General features: G+C 63.4%; 2 non-coding genes across 2 annotated transcripts; both read right to left on the bottom strand.

Annotated features, from left to right (window-relative positions):
- Nucleotides 1–1,873: 1,873 nt before the first annotated feature.
- On the bottom strand, nucleotides 1,874–1,992 carry LOC131863385 (5S ribosomal RNA). Its single transcript, XR_009362306.1, has one exon. It is a non-coding gene; the product is annotated as a 5S ribosomal RNA (ribosomal RNA).
- A 5,915-nt stretch (nucleotides 1,993–7,907) lies between these two features.
- LOC131863391 (5S ribosomal RNA) lies at nucleotides 7,908–8,026 on the bottom strand. Its single transcript, XR_009362312.1, has one exon. It is a non-coding gene; the product is annotated as a 5S ribosomal RNA (ribosomal RNA).
- Between the last annotated feature and the right edge of the window lie 2,506 nt (nucleotides 8,027–10,532).

Raw genomic sequence — 10,532 nt, 5'->3', positions numbered from 1 at the left:
CGGAGCCCGGTTTGCCCCGGGTGCGCACCTCGCGTGCACCTTCGCCGCGGTGGGCACCATGGCGTGCACGAAGTCGGAGCCCGGTTTGCCCCGGGTGCGCACCTCGCGTGCACCTTCGCCGGGGTGGGCACCTCGGCTGGGTTGCGCGCCCTGGTGCGCACCAAGGAGCGCTCCGAAGTGTGCTCCAAGGTGCGGCGTGCACGAAGTCGGAGCCCGGTTTGCCCCGGGTGCGCACCTCGCGTGCACCTTGGCGCGGTGGGCACCATGGCGTGCACGAAGTCGGAGCCCGGTTTGCCCCGGGTGCGCACCCCGCGTGCACCTTCGCCGGGGTGGGCACCTCGGCTGGGTTGCGCGCCCTGGTGCGCACCAAGGAGCGCTCCGAAGTGTGCTCCAAGGTGCGGCGTGCACGAAGTCGGAGCCCGGTTTGCCCCGGGTGCGCACCTCGCGTGCACCTTCGCCGCGGTGGGCACCTTGGCTGGGTTGGGCACCATTGAGCGCTCCGAAGTGTGCTCCAAGGTGCGCACCATGGCCCTCCAAGGTGCGCAGCATGGCGTGCACGAAGTCGGAGCCCGGTTTGCCCCGGGTGCGCACCTCGCGTGCACCTTCGCCAGGGTGGGCACCTCGGTGCGCACACCTTCTCAATGTTTTCTTGCCTTTTCTGGAAATTGGTGAAGGCAGCGCATCAAAGGTGCGCACCTCGGTGTGCTCCGAGGTGCGAACCCGAGAGCGCTCCGAGGTGCCCACGAAGTCGAAAGTCGGGTTAATTGCATTGTTTTCCCCGGGTGCGCTCCGAGGTGCGCAACATCGGTGCGCACCAAGGAGGGCTCCGAAGTGTGCTCCAAGGTGCGCACGATTCGGAGCTCGGTTTGCCCGGGGTGCGCACACCTTGGCTGGGTTGCGCACCCTTTGTGCGCTCCAAGGTGCGCACGAAGTCGGAGCTCGGTTTGCCCCGGGTGCGCACCTTCGCCAGGGTGCGCACCTTGATGCGCACGCCTTGGCTGGGCTGCGCACCTTGGTGGGCGCCATGGTGCGCACCTTTCGTGCGCTCCAAGGTGCGCACGAAGTCGGAGCTCGGTTTGCCCCGGGTGCGCACCTTGGTGGGCGCCATGGTGCACTCCGAGGTGCCCAAGATTGGTGCGCACCAAGGAGCGCTCCGAAGTGCGCTCCAAGGTGCGCAGGTGCGCGCGAAGTCGAAAGTTGGGTTAATTGTCCGGTTTGCCTCGGGTGCGCACCTTGCGTGCACCTTCGCCAGGGTGGGCGCCTTGGTGCGCACACCTTGGCTGGGCTGCGCACCCGGGCGCGCACACCTTGGCACCCGCGTTTCCTTCATTTTAAATTTTTTTTTTTTACAATCTCTCAAGTGGGAAATTCTATAATCTCAACTTTTTTTGCCTTTTCAGGAAACTTTTGAATGGAGCGCATCATTGGTGCGCTCCGAAGTGTGCTCCAAGGTGCGCACCTCTGGTGTGCTCCAAAGCTCTCTCTAGCTGCGTGCACCTGCCCCGGCCGCGCACCCGGCCCCGCCCAGCTTCGCTCACCTGTCCCGGGCGTCTGGTGCGGAACCTTAGAGTAAGAAACATCACCGTGCACCTTGGCCAACGTGCGCGACTCGACCGAGCGCGCACTGGCCGAGGTGCACACCGATTTCACCTGGGTGCGCGCGCAGCACCTCGGGCGCACCGGGGTGCGCGCACAACGCCCGGGTTGCACCGTGGCCTGTGTGCTCGGGGCGCCTCGGGTGCGCGCTCGGTGTCGCCCCCGCGCGCGCGGTAGTGCGGGCAGCGCACCCCGGCCCGGCCCGGCCCCGACGAGAACGCAAACGGGCAAAAGGTTTATTCAAATAGCATTGCGACGCCCGGCGAAAAACTAAAAAAGGGTGCAACACCGGGACTTCCCGGGAGGTCACCCATCCCAGTACTACTCCGGCCCAAGCGCGCTTAACTGCGGAGTTCTGATGGGATCCGGTGCACTAACGCTGGTATGATCGCACCCGTTATGAGCTTGTCGCAGTGTGTACTTAGCAAACCGCGACCCACGTGCGAATCCACCCCGGCCACCCACCCCCGTCGAGGTGCACACCCTCCCTCGCGAAGTGCGCCCCGTTCGCCAAGTGTGAGCCCTGCCCGGGTGCGCGCACCTTGCTAGGGCGTCGGGTGTGCACCCGGCCCGGCCTACGTGCGTGCACCTGGACGGGGCGTCGTGTGCGTGCAGTGTCCCGTCTGCAACGCGGTGCCCACACACCACCTCGGGCGCAACGACCTGCGCTCACATGTGGGCCGAGTGCACCTTGGTGCATGTTCGGGGCGCCTCGGGTGCACGCTCGATCTTGCCCCGGTGCACCAAGGCGCTCGGTTTGCCCCGGGTGCGCACTTGGTGCAAGGTGGGCACCCAAAATAGGGATCAAGCACCAAAACACAAGTTTCGGGATGCAAAATGGGACCCAAGGACCACAAATGCGTTCCAAGACCCATGATGGGTCCACGAGAACAAAAATGTGTTCCGAGACTTAATAAACAAATATTGGGTTTTAGGAGAAGAAACATGCTCTGATGCCCAAAACGAGAATCGACCCCGAAAAGGCCACAGGCCAAAAGTGGGATGCGAGACAAAAAAAAATGGGACCCGAGGACCAAAATTGGGTTCCCAGGTCGAAGACAGGGCAACCGGACAAGAAACGACCTCTAAGGCTCGAAATGAGTCCCGACGACTAAAACTTGACAAGAAGCACCCATCAGGCACCCAACTCGACACCCATGGGATGCCGACCCACCCGGGCTTCCACCTAGCACACCTTGGCACCCACCCACCCTCGCACCCAACCTCGCACCCAACTTAGCACCTTTGAACCCACATTGGCACTCACCCTGACCCTGGCACCTTGGAACCCACATTGGCACTCACCTTGACCCTGGCACCCACCTTTGCACTCACCTTGGGACCCACCCTGGCTCCCACCTCGGCACCCACCCAGACACCCACCTTGGTTCCTTGGCACCCACCTTGGATCCTTGGCACCCACCCCGACACCCACCTTGGCACGCAACTTGGCTACTTGCCACCCACCTTGGCTCCTTGACGCCCACCCCGACAACCACCCCGTGACCTACCCTGGCTAGGGTTGGTGCACACCCACCCTGGTGCCCACCTTGGCACCCACCCCATGACCCACCTTGGCACGCACCTTAGTACCCACCCCGTTACCCACCCTAGGACCCACCCCGTGACCCACCTTGGCCAGGGTGGGTGCCTTGGTGCGCACAACTTGCCTGGGCTGCACACCAGGGCGGGCTCAAGATGGCACCCGCGTTCCGTTTTTTTCACTATCTTTCAAAACGGAAATTTTAAAATCTCGTTTTTTTTTTTTTTTTGCCTTTTCTGGAAATTAGTGAAGGCAGCGCATCAAAGGTGCGCAATGCTGGTGCGAACCCGGGAGCGCTCCGATGTGTGCTCCAAGGTGCGGCGTGCACGAAGTCCGAGCCCGGCTTGCCCCGGGTGCGCACCTCGCGTGCACCTTCGCCGGGGTGAGCACCTTGGCTGGGTTGCGCGCCCTGGTGCGCACCAAGGAGCGCTCTGAAGTGTGCTCCAAGGTGCGGCGTGCACGAAGTCGGAGCTCGGTTTGCCCCGGGTGTGCACCTCGGGTGCGCACCTCGCGTGCACCTTCGCTGCGGTGGGCACCTTGGCTGGGTTGCGCGCCTTGGTGGGCACCATGCAGTGCACGAAGTCGGAGCCCGGTTTGCCCCGGGCGCGCACCTCCGCCAGGGTGGGCACCTTGGTGCGCACAACTTGCCTGGGCTGCGCACCAGGAAGGGCTCAAGATGGCACCCGCGTTCCGTTTTTTTCACTATCTTTCAGAACGGAAATTTTAAAATATCGTTTTTTTTTGCCTTTTCTGGAAATTAGTGAAGGCAGCGCATCAAAGGTGCGCAACGCTGGTGCGAACCTGGGAGCGCTCCGATGTGTGCTCCAAGGTGCGGCGTGCACGAAGTCGGAGCCCGGTTTGCCCCGGGTGCGCCCTGGTGGGCACCATGGTGCGCACCAAGGAGCGCTCCGAAGTGTGCTCCAAGGTGCGGCCTGCACGAAGTCGGAGCCCGGTTTGCCCCGGGCGTGCACCGCGGGTGGGCACCTTGGTGCGCATGCCTTGCCTGGGCTGCGCACCAGGGCGGGCTCAAGATGGCACCCGCGTTCCGTTTTTTTCACTATCTTTCAAAACGGAAATTTTAAAATCTCATTTTTTTTTGCCTTTTCTGGAAATTAGTGAAGGCAGCGCATCAAAGGTGCGCACCTCGCTGCCCACCACGGTGCGCAACGCCGGTGGGCACCCGGGAGTGCTTCGAAGTGTGCTCCAAGGTGCTGCGTGCACGTTGTCGGAGCCCGGTTTGCCCCGGGTGCGCACCTCGCGTGCACCTTCGTCGGGGTGGGCACCTTGGCTGGGTTTGCCCCGGCTGCGCTCCGAAGCGGGGTTATTGGAGCGCCGCCTCTTTTTTTGTCGGAGCGTTTGGTGGGGTTTCTCGCATTGGCTCTTCCCAGGCCCGGTTGCCACCCTGGCGCGCACGAAGTCGGAAGTAGGGTTAATTGCCCGGGTGCGCACCTTTGCCAGGGTGGGCACCTTACCTGGGCTGTGCACCAGGGCGGGCTCAAGATGGCACCCGCGTTCCGTTTTTTTCACTATCTTTCAAAACGGAAATTTTAAAATCTCCTCTTTTTTTTGCCTTTTCTGGAAATTAGTGAAGGCAGCGCATCAAAGGTGCGCACCTCGCTGCCCACCTTGGTGTGCTCTGAGGTGCGCACCCGGGAGCGCTACGAAGTGTGCTCCAAGGTGCGGCGTGCACGTTGTCGGAGCCCGGTTTGCCCCGGGTGCGCACCTCGCCTGCACCTTGGCCGGGGTGGGCACCCTGGCTGGGTTTGCCCAGGGTGCGCTCCGAAGCGGGGTTACTGGAGCGCCCCCTCTTTTTTTGTCAGAGCGTTTGGTGGGGTTTCTCGCATTGGCTCTTCCCAGGCCCGGTTGTTGGGTGCGCTCCCACCCTGGCGCGCGCGAAGTTGGAAGTTGGGTTAATTGCCCGGGCGCGCACCTTCGCCAGGGTGGGCACCTTGGTGCGCACACCTTGGCTGGGCTGCGCACCAGGGCGGGCTCAAGATGGCACCAGCATTCCCTTTTTCTCACTATCTTTCAAAACGGAAATTTTAAAATCTCGTTTTCTTTTGCCTTTTATGGAAATTAGTGAAGGCATCGCATCAAAGGTGCGCACCTCGCTGCCCACCTTGGTGTGCTCCGAGGTGCCCACCACGGTGCGCTCCGAGGTGCCCACCACGGTGCGCAACGCCGGTGCGAACCCGGGAGCGCCCCGATGTGTGCTCCAAGGTGCGGCGTGCACGAAGCCGGACCCCGGTTTGCCCCGGGTGCGCACCTCGCGTGCACCTTGGTGCGCACACCTTGGCTGGGTTGCGCGGCCTGGTGGGCACCATGGTGCGCACCAAGGAGCGCTCCAAAGTGTGCTCCAAGGTGCGGCGTGCACGAAGTCCTAGCCCGGTTTGCCCCGGGTGCGCACCTTCGCCGCGGTGGGCACCATGGCGTGCACGAAGTCGGAGCCCGGTTTGCCCCGGGTGCGCACCTCGCGTGCACCTTCGCCGGGGTGGGCACCTCGGCTGGGTTGCGCGCCCTGGTGCGCACCAAGGAGCGCTCCGAAGTGTGCTCCAAGGTGCGGCGTGCACGAAGTCGGAGCCCGGTTTGCCCCGGGTGCGCACCTTCGCCGCGGTGGGCACCCTGGTGCGCACCATGGCGTGCACGAAGTCGGAGCCCGGTTTGCCCCGGGTGCGCACCTCGCGTGCACCTTCGGCGGGGTTGCGCGCCCTGGTGCGCACCAAGGAGCGCTCCGAAGTGTGCTCCAAGGTGCGGCGTGCACGAAGTCGGAGCCCGGTTTGCCCCGGGTGCGCACCTCGCGTGCACCTTCGGCGGGGTTGCGCGCCCTGGTGGGCACCATGGTGCGCACCAAGGAGCGCTCCGAAGTGTGCTCCAAGGTGCGGCGTGCACGAAGTCGGAGCCCGGTTTGCCCCGGGTGCGCACCTCGCGTGCACCTTCGCCGCGGTGGGCACCATGGCGTGCACGAAGTCGGAGCCCGGTTTGCCCCGGGTGCGCACCTCGCGTGCACCTTCGCCGGGGTGGGCACCTCGGCTGGGTTGCGCGCCCTGGTGCGCACCAAGGAGCGCTCCGAAGTGTGCTCCAAGGTGCGGCGTGCACGAAGTCGGAGCCCGGTTTGCCCCGGGTGCGCACCTCGCGTGCACCTTCGCCGCGGTGGGCACCATGGCGTGCACGAAGTCGGAGCCCGGTTTGCCTCGGGTGCGCACCCCGCGTGCACCTTCGCCGGGGTGGGCACCTCGGCTGGGTTGCGCGCCCTGGTGCGCACCAAGGAGCGCTCCGAAGTGTGCTCCAAGGTGCGGCGTGCACGAAGTCGGAGCCCGGTTTGCCCCGGGTGCGCACCTCGCGTGCACCTTCGCCGCGGTGGGCACCTTGGCTGGGTTGGGCACCATTGAGCGCTCCGAAGTGTGCTCCAAGGTGCGCACCATGGCCCTCCAAGGTGCGCAGCATGGCGTGCACGAAGTCGGAGCCCGGTTTGCCCCGGGTGCGCACCTCGCGTGCACCTTCGCCAGGGTGGGCACCTCGGTGCGCACACCTTCTCAATGTTTTCTTGCCTTTTCTGGAAATTGGTGAAGGCAGCGCATCAAAGGTGCGCACCTCGGTGTGCTCCGAGGTGCGAACCCGAGAGCGCTCCGAGGTGCCCACGAAGTCGAAAGTCGGGTTAATTGCATTGTTTTCCCCGGGTGCGCTCCGAGGTGCGCAACATCGGTGCGCACCAAGGAGGGCTCCGAAGTGTGCTCCAAGGTGCGCACGATTCGGAGCTCGGTTTGCCCGGGGTGCGCACACCTTGGCTGGGTTGCGCACCCTTTGTGCGCTCCAAGGTGCGCACGAAGTCGGAGCTCGGTTTGCCCCGGGTGCGCACCTTCGCCAGGGTGCGCACCTTGATGCGCACGCCTTGGCTGGGCTGCGCACCTTGGTGGGCGCCATGGTGCGCACCTTTCGTGCGCTCCAAGGTGCGCACGAAGTCGGAGCTCGGTTTGCCCCGGGTGCGCACCTTGGTGGGCGCCATGGTGCACTCCGAGGTGCCCAAGATTGGTGCGCAACAAGGAGCGCTCCGAAGTGCGCTCCAAGGTGCGCAGGTGCGCGCGAAGTCGAAAGTTGGGTTAATTGTCCGGTTTGCCTCGGGTGCGCACCTTGCGTGCACCTTCGCCAGGGTGGGCGCCTTGGTGCGCACACCTTGGCTGGGCTGCGCACCCGGGCGCGCACACCTTGGCACCCGCGTTTCCTTCATTTTAAATTTTTTTTTTTTACAATCTCTCAAGTGGGAAATTCTATAATCTCAACTTTTTTTGCCTTTTCAGGAAACTTTTGAATGGAGCGCATCATTGGTGCGCTCCGAAGTGTGCTCCAAGGTGCGCACCTCTGGTGTGCTCCAAAGCTCTCTCCAGCTGCGTGCACCTGCCCCGGCCGCGCACCCGGCCCCGCCCAGCTTCGCTCACCTGTCCCGGGCGTCTGGTGCGGAACCTTAGAGTAAGAAACATCACCGTGCACCTTGGCCAACGTGCGCGACTCGACCGAGCGCGCACTGGCCGAGGTGCACACCGATTTCACCTGGGTGCGCGCGCAGCACCTCGGGCGCACCGGGGTGCGCGCACAACGCCCGGGTTGCACCGTGGCCTGTGTGCTCGGGGCGCCTCGGGTGCGCGCTCGGTGTCGCCCCCGCGCGCGCGGTAGTGCGGGCAGCGCACCCCGGCCCGGCCCGGCCCCGACGAGAACGCAAACGGGCAAAAGGTTTATTCAAATAGCATTGCGACGCCCGGCGAAAAACTAAGAAAGGGTGCAACACCGGGACTTCCCGGGAGGTCACCCATCCTAGTACTACTCCGGCCCAAGCGCGCTTAACTGCGGAGTTCTGATGGGATCCGGTGCACTAACGCTGGTATGATCGCACCCGTTATGAGCTTGTCGCAGTGTGTACTTAGCAAACCGCGACCCACGTGCGAATCCACCCCGGCCACCCACCCCCGTCGAGGTGCACACCCTCCCTCGCGAAGTGCGCCCCGTTCGCCAAGTGTGAGCCCTGCCCGGGTGCGCGCACCTTGCTAGGGCGTCGGGTGTGCACCCGGCCCGGCCTACGTGCGTGCACCTGGACGGGGCGTCGTGTGCGTGCAGTGTCCCGTCTGCAACGCGGTGCCCACACACCACCTCGGGCGCAACGACCTGCGCTCACATGTGGGCCGAGTGCACCTTGGTGCATGTTCGGGGCGCCTCGGGTGCACGCTCGATCTTGCCCCGGTGCACCAAGGCGCTCGGTTTGCCCCGGGTGCGCACTTGGTGCAAGGTGGGCACCCAAAATAGGGATCAAGCACCAAAACACAAGTTTCGGGATGCAAAATGGGACCCAAGGACCACAAATGCGTTCCAAGACCCATGATGGGTCCACGAGAACAAAAATGTGTTCCGAGACTTAATAAACAAATATTGGGTTTTAGGAGAAGAAACATGCTCTGATGCCCAAAACGAGAATCGACCCCGAAAAGGCCACAGGCCAAAAGTGGGATGCGAGACAAAAAAAAATGGGACCCGAGGACCAAAATTGGGTTCCCAGGTCGAAGACAGGGCAACCGGACAAGAAACGACCTCTAAGGCTCGAAATGAGTCCCGACGACTAAAACTTGACAAGAAGCACCCATCAGGCACCCAACTCGACACCCATGGGATGCCGACCCACCCGGGCTTCCACCTAGCACACCTTGGCACCCACCCACCCTCGCACCCAACCTCGCACCCAACTTAGCACCTTTGAACCCACATTGGCACTCACCCTGACCCTGGCACCTTGGAACCCACATTGGCACTCACCTTGACCCTGGCACCCACCTTTGCACTCACCTTGGGACCCACCCTGGCTCCCACCTCGGCACCCACCCAGACACCCACCTTGGTTCCTTGGCACCCACCTTGGATCCTTGGCACCCACCCCGACACCCACCTTGGCACGCAACTTGGCTACTTGCCACCCACCTTGGCTCCTTGACGCCCACCCCGACAACCACCCCGTGACCTACCCTGGCTAGGGTTGGTGCACACCCACCCTGGTGCCCACCTTGGCACCCACCCCATGACCCACCTTGGCACGCACCTTAGTACCCACCCTGTTACCCACCCTAGGACCCACCCCGTGACCCACCTTGGCCAGGGTGGGTGCACCCACCCTGGTGCCCACCTTGGCACCCACCCATCCTAGCACCCAGCCTGTGACCGGGCTTGGAACCCAACCTTGCACCCGTCTTGGCCAGTGTGGGTGCGCACCCATCCTGGCACCCACGTTGTGACACACCCTTTAACCCACGCACCCTAGCAGCCACGTTGGCACCCACCTTGGAACACAACCTAGCAACTTGGCACCCACCCCGTGACCCACCTTGGCATCCACCATAGCAGTCGCCCACTTGGCACCCACCTTGGAACCCAAGTTGGCACCCACCTCGGCACCCACCTTGACACTTGTGGACCCACCTTGCCACTCACCCTAGCATCGACCCATCCTAGCACCCACCCTGGCACCTTTGCACCCTAGCACTCACCCATCCTAGCACCTAACCTGTGACCCACCTTGACACTCACCCTCGCACCCACCTTGGAACCCAACCTAGCACCCACCCACCCTGACACCAACCCTAGCACCTACCCACCCTTGCACCCACCCTGTGACCCATCTTGGCACCCACCCATCCTACCACTCAACCTATCACCCACCTTCTCACCCACCTTGGCATCCACCTTAGCACCCACCCACACTGGCACCTTGGCACCCACCTCGGGCAAGGTGGGTGCACACCCACCCTGACACCCAATTTAGAACCAACCGAGCATGTTACCCACCTTGGCACCCACATTGCAGCCCACCCTAGTACCCACCCTATGACCCACATTGGCATCCACACCCTAGCACCCAGGCACCTCGACACCCGCCTTGACACGCACCCTAGCACTAAACCTGTGACCCACCTTGGAACTCACCCTAGAACCCACCCACCCTGTGAACCACCTTGGCATCCACCTTAGCACCCACCCACCTTGGCACCCACTCTAGCACTCACCCATCCTAACACCCAACTTGTTACCCACCTTGGCACCCGCCCTCGCGTCCACCTTGAAACCCACCCTAGCACCCACCCACGCAGGAGCCCACCTTGGCACCCAACCTAACACCCACGCATCCTGGCACCCAACTTGTGACCCACCTTGGAACCCACCCTAGTACCCACCTTTGAACCCACTATATCACCAACCCACCTTGGCACCCACCCTATGACCCTCTTTGGAATCCACCCTAGCACGCACCCACCCTGGCACCCACCATGGAGCGCACCCTAGCACCCACCCACCTCGGCACGCACCTCAACACCCACCTTGGTGTGCGCACTGCGCCAACCTCTCAAAGACCCTATGTGGT

The sequence above is a fragment of the Cryptomeria japonica genome, unplaced genomic scaffold (genome assembly GCF_030272615.1).
Source record: "Cryptomeria japonica unplaced genomic scaffold, Sugi_1.0 HiC_scaffold_61, whole genome shotgun sequence".
In the NCBI taxonomy this organism is placed as follows: domain Eukaryota; kingdom Viridiplantae; phylum Streptophyta; class Pinopsida; order Cupressales; family Cupressaceae; genus Cryptomeria; species Cryptomeria japonica.
The sequence above is the reverse complement of the archived record's forward strand: the minus strand, read 5'-3'. Positions and strand labels throughout refer to the sequence as shown.